This window comes from Tympanuchus pallidicinctus, unplaced genomic scaffold (genome assembly GCF_026119805.1).
Source record: "Tympanuchus pallidicinctus isolate F22 unplaced genomic scaffold, pur_lepc_1.0 scaffold2, whole genome shotgun sequence".
In the NCBI taxonomy this organism is placed as follows: Eukaryota; Metazoa; Chordata; class Aves; order Galliformes; family Phasianidae; genus Tympanuchus; species Tympanuchus pallidicinctus.
This window is the reverse complement of record NW_026294721.1, coordinates 13,765,188-13,782,332: the sequence shown is the minus strand read 5'-3', so window position 1 is coordinate 13,782,332 and position 17,145 is coordinate 13,765,188. Positions and strand designations below refer to the sequence as shown.

Below are 17,145 nucleotides of genomic sequence, written 5' to 3'. Positions count from 1 at the left end.
CAGAGCAAAACATGTCTAGAAAGGTAAGTTAGTTGTTTATTGTGCCTGCACACGTGCATTATTCAGGAGAACACAGCAAGATAAAACAACACTGCCAGCATTAGGACACTCATCACAAGTTTAGATTATCGAAGAGTTTTTATGAGACAAGAGACTGTATGAAGTTTGCTCCAGCAAAGCAGAGCCCTTTACTTACATGACTTGCAAGAACTTCCAGCTGCCGCAGTCTCTGAATCACAGTGATGCAGATACTGTGCTTTGCAGAAAGTCCCCTAGCTTCGGCACTGGAGACTACACTGGAACTTCTTATTGATAGATAATGTCCTGATTTTTCCTTTGAAAATACTCCCTGATAGTTTTCTTTATCAGTGCTGCACACGGAGAGTGGACTGCAAACAAAAAGTCTATCTGTTGTTACTGAGGAAAGAGTTCCCTCTCAGCTGAATCAAAAAAAAAAAAAAAAAAAAAAAAAAGGAGCCCTTGACCTCAACAACTAGAATAAATCTACTCTATCTGTTGGCTTTTTTCTGAATGCATACTTGAGCAGTAACATAAGAGTGAACGATCTGAGTGCAGAAACCGTGGCATGTCATGTTATATATTGGTAGGGCATGTGAACAACGCGTCTAACAGAGGCACAGCAAAATGAAAACACAATTCATGTTTCCAGCGTTTATTTTGTTCACATATTTTAAGAATAAAACCAAGATGACAGGCTTTTCTATTGCATTTCGCAACTCCCGAGTGGCAGAGCTTTCAGTTCTGTCCCCTCTACTTAGGTTCATTACATTCCAAATTAGGTTACTGCTGACTTTCTATTTCAAATGTCAGTTTTCTGAGAATCTCTGTATCTCAGCCAGAAAATGTAACCCAAAATAAAACTGAACATTTATGACATCATAAATGCACTGAATTACTGGCAAGCAAAATGAAGAAGTTTTTTTTCAAACTTTTTTTTTCACCCTTTGAAATATTTGTTTACTTCATTTTTTTCCCCCTCACTTTCCTTTGGTCTGCTTAAAATTATTGAACTTCAAAATGTAACAAGTTTAACTTTGGGAACAAATTTTTTGTAGAATGAATACTTGGACAAATATGAGATGTTAATGATGTAGCTTAAAACAGGCAGATGAAAAGTTTCAGCATTGAAGCAATTCCCAGCTCCATTGTAAAATTATATTTGCAAGAATAAAAATATTATTTTTTAAATAGTCATTCAAATCCCAGACAATGAGAACAGAGGTTCTATGGAGAGGATGAAAAAAAACAGTATTTTAGGCAGAATAAAAGGAATAGCAAAAAGATAAGAAAGGAATAAAACCTCCATCCTCATTTGTATTCAGTTGGAAATGAGTGAAAAAAGGAAACAGTCTGAAATCAAACCTTAAGGTAAATGCAAAATTTCTAGCTTCATAAAATATAAGGATTTAAAAAAAAAAAACCCTCAAAACTTTTAATTAGGATTCCTAGCTTAAGAAAAGTATTTTTAATGAAAAATAGCCAAATGATCTTTTGTCCATTGTGTTATTTCTTTTGCGTGCCAATGCACTTGAATGATCCCCTGCACATTTGCCATTTGTTTTTTCAAGTTTTTTTTTTTTGTTTTTTTGAACCTCAGACTTCAGTTCAACTTTATTGTTTTGTTTTGTTTTGCTTTCTGTCAGGATTACTGTGTCACTGAAACATGGAAACCTTCAAAGTTGTTTATTGATAAATAAATAGTCTCTCCCAGCTGCAGCTGACTAGTAGCAGGGATACACTGTGTTGACCGAAGGGAACCTCACTCACTTTCAGTTTAGTTTCCATTTATATACACTTTCTTTGTCAAAAGCCTAAACCCTAAGTCTACAGTAAACTCATTTGAATTCTTTTCAACAGCTCTGACTGTTTTCCCTTCACCCTCTCCACTTGTGCTTTCAGAATATGAATTACTATCAGAGAACGTATGCAAATCTCAGGTTGGACATGGTGTGCTACCGGGAACATGCAGTGTCTGCTTGGAGCTCATACAGACCACTGATTTCACTGTCAAGTGTGTTAACCCATGTTACTACAGGCCCCTGATTGACAAGCTATTGTAAATCATTAGGACCAGAGGGAATGGCTTCAAGCTACGGCAGGGGAGATTCAGGCTGGACATCAGGAAGTATTACTTTTCAGGAAGGGTGGTCAGGCACTGGAATGGACTGCCCAGGAAGGTGGTGGAGTCACCGAGCCTGGAGGTGTTCAAGGAAAGGCTGGATGTTGTGTTGAGGGACATGGTTCAGTGGGAGCTATTGGGAATAGGTGAACGGTTGGACTGGATGAGCTTTTAGGTCTTTTTCAACCTTGGTGATTCTATGATTCTATGATTCTACGTTTCTATGATTCTATGATTATTGCAGACCCTTTCCCACTAGCCTGTCAGCAAATAAACATTTTCTCCCTTTTCTCACAGGTCAACTTTTCTATTTTTAGTAAATAGCTGAGATTTTTTTTCTTTTAACTTGCTTGATGATACAGAGGTCTCGTGACCTGGTTTGTAGGGACAATACTTGGCACACAGGACTATTCATTGCATTGGGGTCTCATCTGACCATAATCACAAAAGACTAAACTCCAAAACCTGCTTGTGATCTATTACCTGGTTCTTTGTGATGCCTTTGAGGCAAACAGAACATACACCTAACTTTTGAGAACAAAATCTTGTGTTCATAATGATATTTTCAGTATACACCGCTAATTTGAGTGTAAGATAATTGTTTCCAGGTATGGTTCTGCTTCTGACCCTAGGATTTGGCATTACACAAAGGATGTGTCAAGCTAAGGGGCAGTGCACCTGCAGCATCACATGTATGGGCTGTGGCATTGCACCTCAGCCTGTTTCAGCCCTAACTTAGCCATCGAAGTTGTGGGAATGTCAGGGCATCATGATTTACTTGTGGCCACTTGTAATCATATCTCACAAAAGGAAACAGCAGCGGCCTTTGCCACTGAAAATATTCTTGACTTTACTGCATATTGAATATATATTCACAGACATGGATTTATATAGGAGTTAAGATAACAGTTCACAAACTAAGGGTCACAGCTATAGTTGCAGTTGCCATGTGAAATATGTAAGTGGAAGTTTGGCCAGAAGCTGTAATGCATACAGAAGTGTCTGAGACTTGTCAGGTGAAGCCTGTATCACACTCTGCTACATCAGACAGCTTAAAATCTTTTTTTTTCCTTCTTTTCCTTCTTTTTTTTCTTAGAATAAGTGTTGAGACATATATAAATTAGACTTATGTTTCTCATTCATTTTTTGAACACTCTTTAGAAGACAGAGTGGATTGTGCCACCTGCAAGCTGAGAGCACTGCTCTGCTTTGTGAAGAAAGACCAAGAGAGCTGGGGCTGTCCAACCTGAAGAAGATGAGACTCAGTGGGCATCTCATCGATGTACAGAAATACCTGAAGGGAGAATGCAAAGAAGATGAAGCCAAGCTCCAGGAGAAGATGCAGTGGGCACAAACTGGAACACAGGGAGTTCCTTCTGAAAAGCAAAAGTGGACTTCTGTGCTGTGCTAGTGATGAAGCACTGACACAGCTTGCCCAGAGACACTGAGGAGTCTCCTCCTTGGGGATGTTCAGAAGCCATCTGGATCTGGCACTGTATGTCTCTGCTTCAGCTGGGGGGGAATGGACCAGATTATGTCCAGAGATCCCTTCCAACTTCAACCATTCTGTGATTATTTCCAGTGTCACATCAATTGTTTTTAAGAAGTCCACATTTGGCTACATAGTGAGAGATACAACATCTCTAGTCAATAGGAACCTCTAGGCTCATTTTCAGTATTGCCTGTAAAAGCTGGGCTAGAAGGGCTGAACCATCGAATCTGTGGCCATGTCAGACAACACGGCAGGTAAACATGAACTAGAGAGCTTATTTCCCAATGCAGTAAATTTTCAATACATGTAGGCAGTTCATCTGGAGAAGTACTATGTCATTGATTCAGGGTTGCATTGACTCCTTGGAGGTACATTCCTACCTAAGAGCATTTATACAGTTTCTAGAATCATTTTTAGTGAAGACACAAAGCTACACTGAATGAGTTAGTGTGTTCACGATGTAGTTGATTTGTGACAGAGGCAGGCTGTTTCAAGTGGGCCATGATCACTACCCTTGAGATCAATGATTCAATGATTATTATTATTCAGAGGCATTTTGCACACCTTAATTGCAAACTCTTGGTTATTGCAGTATCTGATCATTTTATTATACTTACCCATCATGGAAGCAAAAAAAAAAAAAAAAAAGAGAAAAAAAAGTATCTTATTTTACAAATATGGATCTAGGGCACAAGGATGACCTTATTTGCCACACATCACAGACTGTGCAAGGAAAGAAACTGAGTATTCATCTCTAAGACATCCAGCAGCTTTCTACCTGCTGGACACTCCTCTCTTAAATTTAGAGGCTAGAGGAAGGCTGTAAGTCAGCCTGCTATTAAAGGAGCATTTTCTGAGGCAAGGGTCAAAGTAACACAGCACTAGTAAGATGCCAGCTATGTAATGGATTCCAGGACTGGAGCTGAAAGGGGGAAAATTAAAAAGTGCTAATGCTGCTGCTGTACATGTGGTACGCAGCTGTACTACACATCATCAGATGAGTAGTTTTCCTTAACACACAGCACGTCTGACAATCTGGAATGGAATCCGAACAAGTAAAACCTGGTGTTGAAAACCAGGAAAGGTCCTCACAATCTCCACTGCTGTCAGTGAGAATTCATACTACAATGATCAAAAACTATATGAAGGTGAATACTGCTGTAACTTGTTTAAATTGCAGGCCTGCAAAAACATACTTAAGACATCTGGGATCAATTTCTATTTTGAAATTCTGTTCATACATAAGGAGGGCTTGTAACAAACTGAGAGACAAGATAGTCTTGAAATACAGAGGCTAGAATGAAAGCATTTAAATAATTGCTTTATATGCATGGCACTCTCACTTCAATGTCACATCTCGCTTTTGGTGAATAGGACTATTTGTGCATGGTTTCCTCTAATATATTACACGTAGCTAGGCAACAATAACTGTTGTATCTGGGCAAAAATAAAATACAGTGTGGGTCACTGATCTATGCTAGACTTTTTCTGCTTCCTGGAGCTATCCAGCTAAGGTTCTTTGCAACCCGTATGTGGATCCTCCATACTATCAATCCCCTGTCTTCAAACTTGTGCAACATACCTGCTCAGACTTGCCAAGCCATCAAAGTCAGGACTGTAGCTATAGCTCAATTAAGGTGAGATGCTAATGCCACTCATTCATGTGGTCTCAGCTAGTATCTGAACTAGTGATTAATAGTCAAGAACTCAAGAGTTACAAACTCCTCTTGAGGCTTTGCATTACATGTTCAAAAAAAAAAAAGAATTCTGTTATTTCTTTTTTAGACCCATAGTATACCCTATTTAGTCCATACAACTTCTCAGTCCTGAAATCTGAATGGACAGATCTTGAGCTGACATAAATTGGTACAGCTGTATGGACTGCAAAGGCTGCATCATTAATTGATACCAGCTGAAGTTCTGGCTCAAAAATGTGCAGAAGCATACATATATATACATATATCTATTTATGAATACGTCAAAGCTCATCTTTAGGGCTTTTATCAGACCTCATAGGGGCTGAACATTTGTTTTTGAATGCTTCATTGAGTATATAATTTAAGAATGTAAACACATACCATTCAAATCCATCAGAAGCACATCCCAATCATACACAAATGTCCTGAATCTGCCTGTCAGGAGCTGTGCAATCCTCCATTCGAAGGTCAGAAAGGATTCTGCAATAAACTGCTTTGCTTTTTAGAGGTATGGATGAAGACTGTAGATGCTTAGAAGCAAGAACAGTCTCATTCTTTCGTTGTGAGGCTTATCTCCACCTGAGAGATTTTAAGGTACTGCTACTTCATCAGAGACCAAGTGGTTAGGAACATCAAGGAAACACTGCTCACCACAGAAGACATTGCTGAGAAGAGTTGTTTGCAGCATCACTCCAAGCCTTACTACCATTCCACTGTAAGGTGGCAGCCCAGAAGGCCTCCTCTATTCTTGGCTTCATCTAAAGAGGGGTAGCCACAAGGGTGATGGATGTGATTGCCCCCCTTTATCCCGCCCTTGTGAGGCCCCAGCTGGAGTACTGCATCCAGGCCTGGGGCTCCCAGCACAGGAAAAGCACGGAGCTATTGGATTGGGTCCAGAGAAGGCCATGAAAATGATCAGAGGGCTGGAGCACCTCAGCTATGAAGAAAGGCTGAAGGAGCTGAACTTGTTCGTTCTGAAGAAGAGAAGGCTCCAAGGATTGCAGCCTTCCAGTTCTTAAAGAGAACTTACACATGGGGGGAGAATGACTTTTTACATGGTCTGATAGTGACAGCATAAGGGGAAAGATTTTCAAAGTAAAAGAGAGGAGATTTAGGTTAGATGCTTGGAAGAAACTCTTTACTCTGGGCGCTGGCACAGGTTGCCCAGAGAAACTGTGGATGCTCCATCGCTGGTGGTGTTCAAGGCCAGTTTGAATGGGGCCCTGGGCAGCCTGATCTGGTGGGTGGCAACCCTGCCCATGTCAGCGAGTTGGAACTGGATGAGTTTCAAGGTTGCTTGCAACCCAAGCCATTCTGTGATTCTATGATTCTGCGACTGAAGAAGTAAGTAAGTATGGTCATCCATTTCTTACAAAAAAGAGCTTTGTTCAGTGCAGCAATTTTTGCAGACACCCAAGGTGAAGAGGACTCTGGTAGCAGCTCCCTAATAAAGCATTTCTGCAAAATTGAGCTAGTCTTGCTCTTGTGTCTTTTTAAGGTCTTTTTAACATTACTGAAATGCTTTTATTTCAATGCTGCCTGTGCATGATAGACATGGTATGGCTGGGTGCCAAGCTACTTGGAAAAGAGCCTTTTGTAATGAATAATAAAACAAACTTCACGCAGTAGAGAATGATGGTGTGAAGTAGGTGTCAGCATAAGTACAGTACATACATTGTTTGTAGGCTGAAAGGTTCAGTATAAGTGCAATGCTCAGGCTCTCTGAGGTTAGCTGAGATCTGCAACACTGCTACGGTATCAGAGAATCATGGAATGTTTTGGGCTGGAAGGGACTTTAAAGATCATCTGGTTCCAACCTGAGCGGAATGCTGCACTCCAGTGAGGTCTCTTGAAAGAAGAGCTGAGGGGGAAGAATCCCCTCCTCAACCTGCTGGCCTTGCTTCTTTTTACAGGTGATACCAGTAATGTTGTAATGTTCTGGGTTTCCCTGGGCACTGTGCTTTGCTGCTCTCAGAGAGCTGGGGATGAAATAACATCTTCAGGAGCAAGAAGGGCTGTGCACTCAGGTCTGATTTTGACACTTACGAGACAGAGGGCTGAAGTGCCTGTTATACAAAAAATAACTTTCCTACGGTCTGAATAGATAAATATTATAGTTAGTGATTAAAGGAAGCAGTGCCAGGCACTTTTGGCCAGCAGAACAGGAAGGTGTTTCATTACCTCAGGTTTCAAAGACCTTGGACGTTTAGCAGTACCAAGGGTTTGCAAAACTGACAAGGAGGAAGCGCTGGTAACAATATCTGACACACATTTACTTCATTCATGGACAAATTAACATTAATTATCCGATTTATAAATGAGCTTTAAGTGGAAACCCCCTGTCAACTCTCCCCCCACTGCTGCATATTTTTAGGATTGTTTGTTTTTAGTAATAAATTAGAAACATCTGCTTCCGTTGACATAAGGAAGGAAAGCACGTACAGCAAATGTGCAGGGCTAGCTGCTGGGATGCTGGAGGGGATTGGGTCTCAGAGACCAGGCATGGTCCTGCCTATTTCCAGCTGTGAAGGCTAGGAACATTAGGCCTTTCTCTGGGTAGAGGAGGCCCATGGCTGCTGCAGGTCTGTGCCTGGCTGGTGTCTGAGGCAGGCTGCAGCAGCAGTGAAGGTTTCCAGCAGCGTGTGCTAGACAGATCCTGCCTTTTAAGGGTATCTTGGCAATTCTTCCCTGCGAGCGAAACTGTTTCTGCTATGGGATCATCTAGTCTTAATCACAAGGAATCCAGACCTTGTTCCAGAATAATCACAGAGGTCATTCAAGAATAAGCAGTGATGGCACTGATCACATGCAGAGAGCACTGTCCCGCCATCTCCTGCAATGAGGGAAAAGGTGCCAGTTTAGAGGACTAAGATGTTTTACAGCTCTGGCATATCTCCTGAGGGATGATAGAACTTCCAGATCTCTGAGACAGGCTGAAAATAGCCAGGAGGTGCACTACGTTAAAGCACTTGCACAGGCTTCACCTCATGCAGGAGGTATGAGAACAGCCCTCCTTGGTGTGTGCCACTATCAGCCGAAGTGGAAAACTTGGGCAAAATCCTGCCAGATGCAGCAACCCAAATATAACCTAGGCATCCACGGAGCTGCACCCATGACGAACCCAACCCTTTCATCCCCTTATGTGGCCCCCTTGAAGACACCGGGATCTCACTGCAGAGTTTTACTAGGGCAGCAGAGCCAGATGTTTTACACACACTCATCAGGTTTTTGCTCCAATTTTTGACAATCAGAACTCTCAATCCACAGCCCTAGACTGCAATGACAGAGCATGCCTAGAGAAAGGGAGAAACTGTGATGCCTGGAGGTTTCCAACAGACAGCTCCTGCTCCTAAGATGCCCTACTTCTCTGCCTGGCTGTCTTTTCCACATAGGTTTGAGGATAATGTGCATTTATCCAAAGTTTCCAAATAACCCATTAAGTCTCTTTGTGTCAGTGCAAGAAACCCCTAGCAGAGTCACTACATGTTGGCTGTACAGTACAGGTAGGATGAGATGGGCACCTCCTGGAGATTTAGAAGGCATCACTGAGTTGTGACGAATGTAAATTCATTTCCATCTGAGAAATGCCAGGCACAGGAATTTTCAATCACAGTTCTGCTTAAAGAAGGCTAGAAAATCACAGCTGATCTGTGTGCGGGGAGCTGCTCTATTCTGTAATACAGAGGAAACTCCATTCTCCTTGAGATACTGAAGGCCACTTGAGGTCTTTTTTCTCAAAAAATGCAGCCTCCAAAACCCCATATAAAGCAGTGTAACCCCACTATAAAATTTAAAAGACGATGAAATGTAGCTGATACTCGTCTAGAGAAGCCAAAGCCTCACTGCCTGGTACAATGCTCTTTTACAACACTGAAAGCATCACTCAGCCACTCAAGTGGGAAACAGAGACCCTTGAGAGAACCTGTTCTCAGAGGGTGAAGGGTAGAGGGAGGGGAGAGGCAAGTGTGATGTCATGTTTCACAGCCAGCTAGAACCACTTTTTGTTGTGCTTTAACTGTTTTCCTGTCTGAATGTCCATGATGCACTTTTAAATGCTGCAATGCACTCGGGGGAATTTGGTCTTTGCATGTCTACAGGGAGCATTCTGATATATATTCAAGTAATATTGAAATAAAGTTGAATAGAGTATTCTATTTATTTATTTCCTTTCTTTTCCGTTATGGCTGAGTATAAAAGTGAAAATTTTCTTCGTCTAGGAGTAGACCTGTACTCCAAGCTTTAAGGGAATTGCTTTGCAGGAGCATAGACCATCCAATTCCCATCCAAAAATCATTACCTCTCTTTGGAACAACTTCTTGCTGCCCCACCTCAAAGCTGGTGCTCAAGACATGTTGGCCACTTTCTAGCAGGAACTCCTGCACTGAATAACAACAATAGCAACTCAGAGAGGCCAAAGCAGCCTCGGTCTTCCTCCCAGCCATTGGGAAATTGGCCAACTGGAAGCTTGAGAGCAACGCTGCCTTCCCACATTATTTGAACGGGGGTTACAGGGTTTCCTAGTTACCACCATGGCTTCGGGAAAGAGTGGATGCCAAAAGGATCTCTATCAAGGAGCCAAAAGGCTCTATCAAGGATGTGGTAAAGGGGAAATCCCTGGGTGAGTATGTGGAGGCATCAGGAAAATTGCAGGACTACAAAAAAGAGAATACAGGTAATATATGGGAGGAAAAGGGTAGAGGAATTGGAGACAAATAAATACGTGTGGAACTGAGAGAGTTTCTCAAGTTGGGCTGTGATCAAAGGCTGTTCTTGTGGTTTAGAGCCAAAAAAGTTCAGGCTCTGGCAGATAACCTGCAGAGCATTTCCACGCATAACTGGACCTTGGAAAGTCTCAAAGGAGTCAATTGCTCTGTAACAAAGCATAAATGTAGTGTCTGGAATGAGCAATGGATGCAGAAAGTGACTTAGGTGTTTCTCTGTTAAGTCCTAAGAGAGACGTTTCTACTGTTCAGTGACAGTGAAAAGAAATTACACGTGAAAAAGGACATGAATCAACAGCCTGGATGTGTCAGGGTGTGGAATTATTCCCTGGGTACACAAAAGCATAACAGACCAGAGCTGTGCAGGAACATCAGTGCAGGGCTAACAAGACTGGCGTAACATCAAGTTTTTATGGACTGCTGAAAAGGGAAAAGACTTTTGGTCTTCAGTCCTAACAGCAAGAAAGAACAGGAGGCACGTGTTCCATTAGGAGGGAGCTTCTCCCTCCAAGAAAATGGAGAGTTTTTCTGGACCAACACGGAAAAAGCTCTGCTTTTTTCCCCCCAAAATGTAAAGAAATGGGAGGTCCCACCCAGCAGCTCCCAAATCAGGTCCCCCGCGTTGTCCTGGTGCCAGCAATGAGGCCCACTGGACAACAGGAAAGAGGTGGGGTGAACAGGCTTGACACACACCTCTTTAGCTCTGCCCTATGAGCCCTTTTTGTTTTCATAGCAGTATCACTCCCTGTTCTTATTGCTCATTTTTTAAACTGCGTTTCAGGTCCTGTTTCCTAATTAATACCCTCTCCACTATCATTTTTGCTGAAAAAAAAAATAATTATTGAAAGAATATAAAAAACCTCAGAGAAATAAAACAGAGTGCATTAAAATATATACTAAAAAGCTTCTCGCTATGGAACTGTTTCCTTCCTTCCCCAGCTTTAACCTCAGATTCTTGCCAGATGTTCCTGTTTATAGGAGCGTGTCTGATTTTGAGTTTGGGGTCTTTCCAATGGGGGAGGGGAGATTATAAAGCTGAAAGTAGGATGGGTGGCCTGATGGTGTCAAAACACAGCCAAGTATCTCAATTAAATCTTGTTGGAGACTTGGCCTCCACTTCTGTAGGCTGCACTATGCTTAGGGCTGAGAGATGCTGTACAGATGGACAAATCCACTAGATAGACTGATCGCAAGCCAATAAATTTAAGCCAGCACAACATATGGACTCTCACATCTATCAGCCTTGGAAAGATTTCTCCCCACAGACTTCTTCCAGGTTTGCCCAAAGTGAAACATCCCAGGCACTGAGACTTTTCCCCTCTCTCTCTCAGATTGTTTTATAACCACACACCTCTCATTGCCAGAAGCATCTTCCCATTATGTACAGCCTAATCTTTCCTTTTAAATCCAATCCCATTATTATTTGTAGTAAGGTCTGGTTTTATACTTAACAGTCCTGCCCTTCCCAAGGCCTACACTTGCCAGACCTGTACAAACTATTTAATCTTATGATTCTATCCCTTCTCGCTCAACATTTAGTGAAACTGTAAAACATCTCTGAAGTACTGAGTCAGGTCCTTCACAATAATGCCTTCATTACTATGAGCTTTCCAATTTACATCCAGTATCAGGACTAGACCCTCAAAACCAGATCCACGCTGCTTTTCCAAAATAAAAATTAAACCCTACTATATGAAGAACCTGAACAATTTACTTTAGCGTTGTGAAATCAGACTAATCTGGATTTCCTCTTCAGCTCCAAAGAGAAAGAAAATACTTTACAGATCTGCACCTCTTAATTTAGAGAGTCTATGAGCAGAGATGAAAACATTTTGCTGACAGTTGCAGCCAGATGCCCATCATTAAAATGTAAGTAGGCCCAGTAATTATCTCAAATACAGCCTTTATTTTTCCCGTTTGAACACAAAAGACAAGCTTGCTGAGTGTGTAGTGTTTTCTGCCAAGGAATTCACATTAACTGCTTTGTTATCCTTTCAACTGGAAAAAAAATCCACATCAGCAGTTAAAAGTGGGGTTTGACCTTTCTTGTATCTGTGATAAGTAACCTGCAGGAATCAGAAAGTGAGATCTGAGGTTAAGTTTTCTGCATTTTATCATCTGCAGTGTGTCTCTTTGGGAACATGGATTTTATTTCATATGCAATGACAGTATGTGTAATGTTGCTGTAGCACTGGAGAAAGTACCTTGAATGTTAGGCTTTCCAGCACATGTGACATACCTGTGAGTGGACACACTAGAGAGAACTAAGGATATGTCAATTCCATCACACTGAACGGGACACTCAATCCAGCCCTCAGGACACTGCTCCTATGTGGATTTTTGTGCACCTTCTCACCTTGCAGCCGTATATAAGCATAACAGTGAAATGTGGAGACGACAGTGGAAATGAAATAATATGAATACCAGGCAAAGGAAGAATATGAATTCCAGGATAAGGAATAGGCAGCCATGGAGGAAGGGGTATGAACTTCCTTTGCCCTGAGCCATAAATTCTTTGCCCATCTGATCTTTGTTGGATGTACCTCCAGTCCTATCTTTCCACTGTTCATAAAGAATGGTGATGCTGGGGTTCCCTCTTGGCACAGAATTTAACTCAGGGGTTCTCAGAGGAAAATAGACTCTCATAATTTCCTTTTTTTCCAGTGGGCCAGGCACATCAGCTCCTCTGCATCCAATTTTGCTTTTCCACACCATTTCCCCTGCTCTTCCCACTCCATGTTTCTCTACTCTTAAATAGATTCCTTAGCTGGAGCATTTGTCCATGGGGACACAGCGCAGGCTGGACTGCATGGGAGTTCAGTGGGGCAGCCCTGCATTTCTACCTACTCTGAAAGGGAAACTCCACTCCAGTAGCACAGATGAAACTATCTAAGTCAGGGAGAACAGAGAGCAGGGGATTGCAGAAAGAGGGGGTTTTTCTCTTTAACTCACTGTGCACTAAGTTTGTGTGATTTCTGAAGCATGTTGCTGTTTCTCCATTCACCAGAAGAGCTGGTAATAGCAAATTACCATAGCTTGCACAGCTCTACGGACTGTGTAATGCTGTGCTCACACCCTTATTTTCCTAAAACCTCAGCAGCCTGAAAATCTTCATCATTTCCTTGAAAGTGAGTGGGTTAGAAAAACTAGTCACCATTGTGAGTATCATGTTTTGGGCAGCTGGCATGCAAGCAAGTGTTGCCTCAGCTTCATCTAAATAATGGTAACCAGAGACCCAGGGGAGAAGAGAGAGCAAGAAACTGCTTATCCACTTACACTCTCACCTACTCAGACCACGGTTGTGTTCAATCACACTCTATTTAACAACACCCACTCTCTCCACTGTCTGTAGCACATAGCCACAAAACATACTGCCAGTAGCAGTGGAAACAAAAAGTTAAATGACCTTGGGAAGGAAAACTGCAACAGAATAAATGTCCCACCAGAATAACAAATGGATATTTTTTTTTTGGTGAGAGCTTACTAAATTAAAATTGTGAGATTAACTTTGCAAAAGCACAACCCTGAAGCGAAATGATTTATTCGGTATTTACAGATTTTTTTTTGCAAAACAAATTTCTATGAAACCATAGCAACAAAGGTTCAAGTGAATACTTGGAATGATGCTGGAACCATTCTAGAGGGAAAAAGCCTATAATCTCTATTTTGGGTTGATGGAATGTAAGATTAAAGCTAAATAGAAATAAATATTTCAAAAGATCTTAAACAATTACATCACCCTAAGCCTTGTGAAAGGTAGACATTTATAAAGAATTTTTTTACCAGAAAATTGTGTCCTGGATTTTTAAAAAATCTGTCTGGTAATTTCTGACAGGAAGGTTGCATACATACACGTCAAAGTCTTTCTTACAAGTTACATAAAGAAATTTAACAGAACTACTGCAATGGATTTTAATGGAATTGTGTATCCCAGCAAAAGCCTGCATTTTTTCTGAAAGTTATATGCTCTTCTTTGAAAGGAAGTCAGAATAGGAAAACAGAATCTGTTGCAACTTACCTTCACATTTGAGTAGATGACACCTATTTTTTCCAGGAAAAGCAACACCCTTCTTTCGAGTCGTGCCGAAGGAGCTGTAAATTGAAGCCAACAGGTAATTGTTGGTATTTCCAAATCGGTTAAAGCCAATTTGAATGCCTCAGTGACAGATAATGTACTTCACGAAAACTTATTTGAAGCTTGATGCTCTTGTATTGAGCTTTGTAACTGCCTGTCTCAGCTAAATAAGTTCCCACTCCTTTCCTCGGACACTTGCCAAGTTTTCTAATTTAAAGCAACTGTCTGCTCGCTATAAAACTCCTGCTGGAAGGAGCTCAATGCATACTGCTGAGCAACGACCAAGAGTGTGCTCTGGACTGAAGAGGTGGGTCAGATTCCTAGCAGGATGTGGGGCATAGCCTCCCTGAGGTACCGTTATATCATCTTTGGAAAGCATTATCAGCTAAGTTGTCTCCTCAGTAAAGACACAGAAGAGGAAAAAAATCATACTCTTTCTGGCATGTCATCCTCGCAGCGTGGGATTTGGGAGGAGCACCATCTGCCTCAAAGTGAAGGAAGAAGCCACAGCCTCAAATGCACCAGAGCTGCCAAAGGAGCCTGTTCCCCAGATCCGACAGGAGGCTCCCCATATTTTCTGAGGCAGTAGTCCTCGCTCTGAGGCTCTGGGGACAGGTCCAAGGGCTTTCTCCTGGGCTTCCTCTGCTGCTGCTGCAATACGAGATGCTCCTCTCACAGCAGAGGAACTGAGGTCCTAAATGTGTCCGTTGAGATTTTAGAGACTTTCAAAGAAAGTCATGGCAGCTATTCTATCTTCTGAGACACCGTCAAGATTTAAATAACAGAGGCATGACTTTCAAAGGCATCCCCACACTGGAGATGACTGTTCTGCTTTGCTCACATTAAGACAGTGGAGCACATTAAATGTAATTCAAGCAGAAGAACTGTTTGAGCTCATGTGGAAGGTGAATAATTCCTCCTTGTTGTGAGGAATTTATTTCAACCGTCCACAGCTGACCCACATGATGCATGTTTATGAATGAAGTTCCCATTTTGATAATATGAGTTCTCTACAGAATCTTAAAATACAGGTAAAAATATAAGCAAAGAAAAAGGCATCAATATCTAGGCCTAAACTATAATACATTATGATTTTGGACATTTCAGCCTCCGAGCACCCAAATTCCATGTTAGTACGAAAACAAACTTCTGCAGACACTTATGCTGAGTACTGTCTTGAAATGAGGATCCTGAAAACCAACCACAATACTGAGTACTTCTGGAAATCTGTGCAACAGATCTGTTCATGCTAACACGACATAAGGATTACTGTTGTCACTATTAAGTGACTTTTGCTTTGCCAGCCATATTTTCTTGCAAAACTAACATAAGCTAGGATGGGCTCATTAGACTGAATTAGACTGAAATTTTAAAGTGTTTGATGCACCTGAAAGAGGAAATCAATCTCATATGACAGAACCAGATAAACTCAAAATGCAACCTGTGAAGTAATATAGATGATCTTGTTCATTCAAACATTTAATTCACATGACACTGAAATACAAGGGCTGCTACAGAAGTAGTGCCTCCTATTTTATTATGGTGGCCTATGACACCAGAGGCAGATGTTGGTGGTAGCAATAAAGGTTGAACCTTCCCACCAATATTCCATTACATTTTGTTGCCATGCAACAGGTGGCCACAGAGGGGCACTCTGACAAAATGGCTCCTCCTGGAAGCAAAGGTATGTCATTTAATTCCTCCAGGTGGAAAAAAATTGCCCCCCTTGACATTCATCGATGCTTACTGAATGTTTATGGAGGCTGAACAGTGGATGTGAGCACAGCAAGGCAGTGGGTGGTACCTTTCAGCAGCAGTGACAATAGCAACAGACCACCTCCACTAGCACAAATTTTTGCAAGTGCAGCACGCAGGCTCTTGTTCATCTCAGGCAGAAATCAGCTAATGGTGGTGACTATGTTGAAAAAGAGTGTTTTGCAGTTGAGAATTTTCTCTATCAAATAGTGCTTTGTGATCTGTATATCTGTTGTAGATTTTGTGGAAATAAATAGCAGGCATTAGCTTTGTAGCAACCTATGTATTAAATATTTCGTATTTTTTACTAAGAATTAAAAACGGATCCTGTCCAATCAATACAGACACAAAATTGCTGCCAATGATGAGAGTAAGGATTTCAGGAAAGCCGATTCTCTTTCAAAGGAGTACAAATTAATGATCTGCTGGTGAACTTAGTTGCAGATGAAAGTGTAGTCAAACACTAATACTGTCCTTATCACATTGCTTTAATGTATTGTAGAAGCTCAATGGTTTCAGTGTCTTAATTTTCATTTTGTGAGCAGGAATTATTTATATCCTTTTAGGAGCAGGCAATGCTTTAAACTTGTATTGGTTTGCTTATAGTAATTACCTTGAATTTTTAAAGATCATTCAGAGAACACAGCCCTCATTCCCATGCTTGCTTCTTTCTGCACCAGTCCAGGAAAACATGAGTTGCTGCATCTTACCCCTATTCATTTCTTGGGACAGCAGTGGATATCACCCCTGTCACATAGAAAAAAACAACACAAAAATGTTTATTAGTGGCTTAGAGAAGACTGGCAGGAATTTATATGGGATTTATCTGAATTTGTCTTCTTGTCTTGCTGTTGAATACAAGTTTTCATATGGTCACATACAGGCAAACATCTATTGCATAACAGTTTGCTGTGTCTTGAATACAAAAAAAATAGAAATTCATGTAATAAATGCATGAGAGAAAATGTGCTCCAAGGAACATAGTCATCAGATCCTTGACAAAATGTCATTTTTTATCCTCTCAGGAGAAAAGCAGCTAGCTTATTTTAATTCTTTCTCTGACCAAAGCATTTTAAGATTCAGCAGGTTCTAATAAGTATCAAGGACATTTCCAACACATGTATCTGAGCCAGGAATCAAACAAAACCTTCCTCTTGCAGTGAACCTCTAGGCAGTAGATTTGCTGGCGGGAAGGAATACAACTTGGAGGCATTAAAAAATGAAGTATCCTTTGATGCTGGGATTTAGGATTTTCCTCTGTTATG

The 17,145-nt window shown here is 41.3% G+C and overlaps 1 protein-coding gene across 3 annotated transcripts in view; it reads right to left on the bottom strand.

Annotated features, from left to right (window-relative positions):
* The window catches only part of C1QTNF7 (C1q and TNF related 7), a 55,596-nt gene that overhangs the window by 31,490 nt on the left and 6,961 nt on the right, over nt 1–17,145 (bottom strand). The window contains exons 2-3 of one of the 3 annotated variants that reach the window (XM_052682489.1): nt 16,494–16,627; nt 14,069–14,142 (exon numbers count right to left, since the gene is read on the bottom strand). The gene's annotated coding sequence lies outside the window, so the exon portion shown is untranslated. Of the gene's footprint in view, nt 1–196; nt 519–14,068; nt 14,509–16,493; nt 16,628–17,145 lie in introns of those variants that run through there. The other 2 variants (XM_052682490.1, XM_052682487.1) reach the window with 2 other exon arrangements.